Source organism: Moschus berezovskii, chromosome 9, assembly GCF_049115385.1.
Source record: "Moschus berezovskii isolate FMDL1 chromosome 9, NW_MosBer_1.0, whole genome shotgun sequence".
Lineage (NCBI taxonomy): Eukaryota > Metazoa > Chordata > Mammalia > Artiodactyla > Moschidae > Moschus > Moschus berezovskii.
This window is the reverse complement of record NC_142468.1, coordinates 76,834,333-76,842,604: the sequence shown is the minus strand read 5'-3', so window position 1 is coordinate 76,842,604 and position 8,272 is coordinate 76,834,333. Positions and strand designations below refer to the sequence as shown.

Sequence of the window (8,272 nt, the reverse complement as noted above, 5' to 3'; positions counted from 1 at the left end):
CCATTGGCATAGTAGAAGGTAAATATTTTCTATTGATAAACCTGAGTTATAAAAAACCTCTGTTCAGAGGTCATTAAATCAGAATGATTTAATGGGTTGCCACCAACGTGGAAACTTTGGTCCATCCCTTTCTCACATAACACTCCCCTGACATTTTTTTCCTAATAGATTCAGTTTACTAAATGAATTGCATTTAATTGTGATCCTAATGGTAAATTATGTGCTTATTTTGCATTTGAATGATCATGCCATGATATTTTTATATGGCCTTCTGTGCAGTTTCTCTCCTAAAAAAGCTTGTTCAAACATATACTTGAAAAGTGAAGTGGAAGTGTTAGTTGTGCGACCCCATGGACTGTAGCCACTCGGCTTCTCTGTCCATGGAATTCTGCAGCAAGAATGCCGGAGTGGGTTTCCATTCCCTTCTCCAGCGGATCGTCCAGACTCAGGGATGGAACCTGGGTCTCCTGCATTGCAAGCAGATTCTTTACTGAGCCACCTGGGAAGCCCATAATTTAGAGTAATAAACTAAAAGTTTAGTTTAAGTTCATCTGAGGCTTGAAGAAATCATTATGCTTAACACAGAGAAACTGTAATTTTGTGCCATGTCATTTATTCTGGATTTCACTATCTGTTCTCCATCATCTTCCTAAGTAGACTACTTATATTTTAGTTATTAACTTATAATGGTTTTTGTTGGTCACCCATCCAGATTCTTTTCACTGGAGAAGCAGACTGAAGCTAGATTCTAGGTGGCCCAATAATCTCTGCTCAGCCTTTCTTTTTGCTGTCCACCTTTCTCACTTCCTCACTGTGAAAGAACCCTCTCAATCATTCATAAAAATCCGATCTTGGAAAGCCAGTTTTAGGCATTTTACTTCTCTTTTGGGCACACTACCCTGAGTATTTTACCAATATTTATCTTCTCAATTATACTTTTCACTTTCAGATGTAGATGCTAAATTTCAACGAAATTTAAATGTCAGTGGATAAATTTTAACCAAAGTCTAGACAATAAGTACCCTTTTCCATCCTACTAACTGACAATCTATCTTTCTCTCTAGGTTATTTTAGAGGACATGCTGAGTAAAATGGATGAAAGAAATCTGTCTGTAGTGTCAGAATTCATGCTTCTGGGACTTTGCCAGTCATGGAATAAGCAAGTCTTACTCTTACTGATATTTTTTATGCTATATTTGATCATTGTATCTGGAAATATTGCCATCATGGTCTTAATCATCACTGACTCCCATCTGCATTCCACCATGTACTTTTTTGTTGGCCAACCTTTCCTTTGTTGATATGTGGCTTTGCTCAGTGACCACTCCTAAGATGATTATAGACTTTGTCAGAGAGAACAAGACTATTTCCTTTGGAGGCTGCATGTGCCAGATCCTCTTTGTGCATTTTGTTGGAGGGGGTGAGATGTTGCTATTGGTGGTAATGACCTATGACCGCTATGTGGCCATCTGCAAGCCACTCCACTATTCAACCATAATGAACCTGCAAAAGTGCATTGGGCTTGTGGTGACTTCCTGGACCATTGGCTTTGTGCATGCCATGAGTCAAATGGCAGTGATTGTGCAATTGCCTTTCTGTGGTCCCAGGGAAATGGACAGTTTCTTCTGTGACATACCACTGGTAATCAAGCTTGCCTGCATAGACTCTTATAACTTGGGAATATTAATGAATGCTGACAGTGGGGTTCTGGCCATGACCTGCTTTATAGTTTTGTTGATATCCTACACATATATTCTTCTTACTGTTCGCCAAAGCTCTAAAGCTGGTGCATCCAGGGCACTCTCTACCTGCACTGCCCACATCAGAGTGGTGTTACTCTTCTTTGGGCCCTGCATCTTCATCTATGTGTGGCCACTCAGCATCACCTGGGTGGACAAATTTCTTGCTGTGTTTTACTCTGTTATTACACCTCTCCTAAATCCAGCCATTTATACCCTGAGGAATAAAGAGATAAAAAATGCTCTGAAGAGATTCAGAAGCTACTACCTACATTCCAAGAGGAATATTAATGCCTAAAATCTCACTGGAAGCACTTCAAATTGACAACATATTGACCTCATAAAAGAGGTTGAAAATTCTAGGCATTCAATTTATATCTACATGTTGTGTCTGTCTCCAAGTCCAGAAATAGGGTTAATATAATGCATGGAATTTCAACAACTTATTAGTCAACCAGTAGAACACCATGAAATATTTATCTAAAATTCAAACACTAATAATCCTTCTTTGTGAGGGGATTGTCTAATCAGTCTTCCTATGCATTTAACTGAGCTTTAACTCTTTAAATGATAGTTTAAACTCTCATTTAAAGTTTAACTCTTTAAATAAGAAGCTTAAATTCATTCAGCCAAGTCACACCTCCATCCTGATAGATAGCATCTGAATAAACTTCCCTTGAATTTTCTCCTGACTCCATTTGGAAAATGTTTCTGCAATATTCACTCTTTCCCTCAAGCCTTTCATTAACCTCTTGTCAAGAGGCAACTGAATTATTATTTAACGGATCTTTTTACCCAAATACTAAAGAAAAGCTATATGGGAGAGAATAGAAAGAGAATGAAATAACAGCGGTACAATACATAAGGAATAACAGTGGAGGTTAGAATAACAGTGGAGTGTTTGGCATCCATTAACTCGATAAAAGTGAAAAAAAAATGTAAAGCCTAATAATTTTTTTTTGGTTCTCTTAGTTGCAAGGACTAATATTGATGCTTTAAATTATTATTAACTGTTTGTGTAAAACTCCTCAATTGTAAGTTCCTTAAGGGCAGGGGCTATGCCTTACTTGGTTAATTCTTGAAATTTAGTACACTAGTTCACTAAATTTAGTACACTAAATCAGCATTTAACAAATACATTTTAATGTAAATATACAGGCCAATTTTTCCATTCAAACACCCATAACATGTAGATCATGGTATATTTAATACAGTCTTCAGTCCTTAAAAACAAATTCCTAAAAATTTCAAATTATAAACAAAATTTGCCCTCTTTCTTGCAGAAATATAAATTAAGTGAATTGAAATTTAGTTGTAAGAATCAACAATATAGGCCCTAAAATAAAAATATGACACATATGTGGTTTTTATTTTTCTTAATATGGGACCAAAATACAAAAAAATAAGGCAGAATAAAAATAATGTACTTATCATCCTTGAATGCTTACTCTATGCCATTATATGTATTATTTTAAATGCATTAATTAGTCCCAAATTGCAAGTAAGAAAATTAGACTCAGAAACATGAGTTAAAGTTCCTTAAGATAACAGCTTTATTTTTCTTCACTTAAGGATTCAAAAATTAATTTGATTTCCAAAATTGTTTACTTATTAAATGACACTACACAGTACAAAAGGCAGAGGCACCAGAGATCAAATTGCCAACATCCGCTGGATCATGGAGAAAGCAAGAGAGTTTCAGAAAAACATCTATTTCTGCTTTATTGACTATGCCAAAGCCTTTGACTGTGTCGATCACAATAAACTGTGGAACATTCTGAAAGAGATGGGAATCCCAGACCACCTGACCTGCCTCTTGAGAAACCTGTATGCAGGTCAGGAAGCAACTGTTAGAACTGGACATGGAACAACAGACTGGTTCCAAATAGGAAAAGGTGTACGTCAAGGTTGTATATTGTCACCTTGCTTATTTAACTTATATGCAGAGTACATCATGAGGAACGCTGGGCTGGAAGAAGCACAAGCTGGAATCAAGATTGCCGGGAGAAATATCAATAACCTCAGATATGCAGATGACACTACCCTTATGGCAGAAAGTGAAGAGGAACTCAAAAGCCTCTTGATGAAAGTGAAAGAGGAGAGTGAAAAGGTTGGCTTGAAGCTCAACATTCAGAAAACAAAGATCATGGCATCTGGTCCCATCACTTCATGGGAAATATATGGAAAAACAGTGGAAACAGTGTCAGACTTTGTTTTTTTGGGCTCCAAAATCACTGCAGATGCTGATTGCAGCCATGAAATTAAAAGACGCTTGCTCCTTGGAAGGAAAGTTATGACCAACCTTGATAGTATATTAAAAAGCAGAGACATTACTTTGCCAACCAAGGTCCGTCTAGTCAAGGCAATGGTTTTTCCCGTGGTCATGTATGGATGTGAGAGTTGGACTGTGAAGAAGGCTGACCGCCGAAGAATCGATGCTTTTGAACTGTGGTGTTGGAGAAGACTCTTGAGAGTCCCTTATACTGCAAGGAGATCCAACCAATCCATTCTAGAGGAGATCAATCCTGGATGTTCATTGGAGGGACTGATGCTAAAGCTGAAACTGCAATACTTTGGCCACCTCATGCGATGAGTTGACTCACTGGAAAAGACTCTGATGCTGGGAAAGGTTGGGGGCGGGAGGAGAAGGGGACGACGGAGAACGAAATGGCTGGATGGCATCACCGACTCTGTGGACATGAGTTTGAGTGAACTCCGGGAGTTGGTGATGGACAGGGAGGCCTGGCGTGCTGTGATTCATGGGGTCGCAGAGAGTCGGACACGACTGAGCGACTGAACTGAACTGAACTGAACTGAACACAGTACAACAGAAAACCACTTACTGCAAAGAAAACGAAATGACTTTTTAAGAGTCTTGCCCATTTTTCTACTTGGAATCTATCACTTTAAAGATTTAAAATACACATTTTATGAGTTATATGCATTCCTAGTATTTTCTCCTAATTATGTGACTTATTTTTCTAGTCTCATTTTCTTATTGAACAGAATTTTATATTTAATGTGTCTATTTTTTTAGAGTTAATTATTTTTTTGCTTATTTCAAAGTTATGAAAACATTCTACTTTATTTTTTAGAAGCTTTACTAATAATCTTAACTTTCACTTTTAAGATCTACAATCATCTTGAGCTTAACGTCTCTGTAAGAAAAAGAAGTCAAATTTCATTTTTAACATGAAAATCCATTTGACCTAGATTTTTTCATTTTGGTAGAAAAACAAGCAAATAAAAACCTTTAAGTCCATTCCTATTATGTATGTAGTCTTATCCCTGTATTAGTCTTATTTTTATCATCTTCTCCATAGGAGAGTGAGCCTTCCCTCTTTTAGGATTAACACAGAGTACCATAGCACTACTAAATATGTAAACACTGTTTTCATAGTGTATATATTTTTGTTATTTTAAGTGTGAGTATATGTGTGGATTGCTTTATGAATTCTCTATTTTGTACCATCTGTCTTTTGTACCTATTGACCACTTCCACATTCTCTAATTATCATAGCTATTTAATAAGTCTTGATATCTGGTAAGGTAAATCTTCTCAATTTATTTCTCTTTCAACTTTTTTTGGCAGTCTTGGCTTAATACATTTCCACATAAATTTGTGATCCACTTTTCAATTCACACAAAAACTACTGCTGGAATTTTGATTGGGATTATTTTGAATGGGTAGATTTATTGTCAATTATATAATAATTACTTTTACAATCTATGATTTTGGCATATCTTTCTATTAATTTATGTCTTCTTGAATTTCTCTCAGTAAAGTTTTATAGTTTTCTATATAGCTTGCTAATATATATATTTTCCTTTTTCTCCACCAAGCCTCTTTCCCATTGTTTGCCAATGTTATAATATGGAGGGACAAGGAGAAGCAGGTTGTAATGTGAAAACATGGAAATCTGTAGCCAATTGCAAGGACATTTGTAAGTCTGTGAACTGGCTTGTGGACCTCATTCCAACCTTACCCAGTATAAAGTCAATTTCTCATCACCTTCACTTTTCTTCCAGTGGAGGATACTTTTAACAGATGAACCAGTAAATCAGAGCAATGGGCAGGTCTAACCTTCTTTCAAGGCTAGTCTTGATATCCTAGACTTGGAAAAAATTCCCAATTTTTCTGGGTCTTTTAACCCACTCTTAGGGTAACTTTCTGTCTGGTTGGAGTCCCCTCAATCCATTAAAATATTTTTCTGGTTCTATTGAGAAATAATTGACATATATCACTGCAGAAGTTTAGGTTGTACAGCATGATGGTTTGATTTACATATACAATAAAATGAGTATCACAATAAGTTTAATTAGCATTCATCATTTCATTCATCATCATCTGATTTGATTGAATCAAAACAGATTCAATCAAAAGAAAAGGAAGAAAATCTCTCCTTGTGATAAGAACACTTAGGATTTACTCTTTCAACAGTTTTCCTATATATTATACAACATTGTAATGGCAACCCACTCTACTATTCTTGCCTGGAAAATCCCATGGACTGAGGAACCTGGTAGGCTGCAGTCCACAGGATCGCAGAGTCGGACACTGTTGACCCACTTCACTTTCCTTTTCTTTCTATTGTTTACTATAGTCATCATGTTTTACATTACATCCCTAGTACTTGCTGTTGTTGTTCAGTCGCTCAGCCACATCCAGTTCCTTGTGACCCCATAGACTGCAGCACGCCAGGCTTTCTGTCCATCACCAATTCCTGGAGCTTGCTGAAACTCATGTCCATGGAGTCAGTGATGCCATCCAACCTTCTAATCCTGTCGTCCCCTTCTCCTCCTGCCTTCTGCCTTTCTTAGCATCAGAGTCTTTTCCAATGAATTGGCTCTTTGCATCAGGTGGTCAAAGTATTGTAGCTTAGGCTTCAATATCAGTCCTTCCAAGGAATATTCAGGGTTGATTTCCTTTAGGATTGATTGGTTTGATCTCCTTGAGGTCCAAGGGACTCTCAAGAGTCTTCTCCAACACTACAATTCAAAAGCATCAATTCTTTGGTGCTCAGCCTTCTTTATGGTCCAACTCTTACATCCATACATGACTACTGGAAAAAACATAGCTTTGACTATCCAGACTTTTGTTGGCAAATCAGTGTCTCTGTTTTTTTTAACACTCTGTCTACATTTATCATAGTTTTTCTTCCAAAAAGCAAGCATCTTTTAATATCATGGCTGCAGTCACTATCTGCAGTGATTTTGAAGCCCAAGAAGATAGTCTGTCACTGTTTCCAATCTTTCCCAGCATAAAGGTCTTTTCTAATGAGTCAGTTCTTCGAATCAGGTGGCCAAAGGATTGGAGTTTCAGCTTCAGCATCAGTCCTTCAGTGAATATTCAGGACTGATTTCATTTAGCGTTGACTGATTTGATCTCCTTGCAGTCCAAGGGACTCTCAAGAGTCTTCTCCAACACCACGGTTCAAAAGCATCAATTCTTTGGTGCTCAGCTTTCTTTATGGTCCAACTCTCACATCCAAACATGACTACTGGAAAAACCATAGCTTTGACTAGACGGAATTTTGTTGGCTAAGTAATGTCCCTGCTTTTTAATGTGCTGTCTAGGTTTGTCATAGCTTTTCTTCCAAGGAACAAGCGTCTTTTGATTTCATGGCTATAGTCACCATCTGCAGTGATTTTGGAGCCCAAGAAAATAAAGTCTGTCACTGTTTCCATTGTTTATCCATCTATTTGCCATGAGGTGATGGAACCAGATGCCATGATCTTCATTTATTGAATCCTGAGTTTTAAGCCAACTTTTTCACTCTCCTCTTTTACCCTCATCAAGAGACTCACCCTAGTACTTATTTATCTTTAACTGGAACTTTGTATCTTTTGACCACCTACCTCCAAATCCCCCTCTTGCTAACACTCTATTTATGGTAACCACAAGTCTGATCCCTTTTTCTATGAATTTTTTGCTTTTTGTTTTGTTAAAATTCCACATATAGATAGACTAGTAAATCTGGTCTTTTGTGTTCCTATGGAACTGGGAACAGTTTCACTAGCAGATAAGACTGTCCATTTCACAGTAAAATTTTTTTCATTGTCCAGTTGCTAAGTCCTATCTGACTCTTGGTGACCCCATGGACTGTAGCATGCCAGTCTCCTGTCCTCCACTATCTCCCAGAATTTGCTCAAATTCATGGTCCATTGAGTTGGAGATGACATCCAACCATCTCATCTTCTGCTGCCCCCCTTTCCTTGTGCTTCCAATCTTTCTCTTGCATCAGGGTCATTTCAATCAAGTGTTCAAAGTATGGAACTTCAGCTTCAGCATCTGTCCTTTCAAGGAATATTCAGGGTTGATTTCCTTTAGGATTGACTGGTTTGATCTCCTTGATGTCCAAGAGACTCTCAAGAGTCTTCTCCAGCACCACAATTCAAAAGCATCAATTCTTTGGTGATCAGCCTTCTTTATGGTCCAACTCTCACATCCATACGTGACTACTGGAAAAACTATAGCTTTGGCTATATTGACCTTTGTTGGCAAAATGATGTTTCTGCTTTTTAATACGCTA

The 8,272-nt window shown here is 37.5% G+C and overlaps 1 pseudogene; it reads left to right on the top strand.

The window, feature by feature from the left end:
- Positions 1-1,079: 1,079 nt before the first annotated feature.
- LOC148776505 (olfactory receptor 4K14-like) lies at positions 1,080-2,037 on the top strand (annotated as a pseudogene).
- The last annotated feature ends 6,235 nt before the right edge of the window (positions 2,038-8,272 follow it).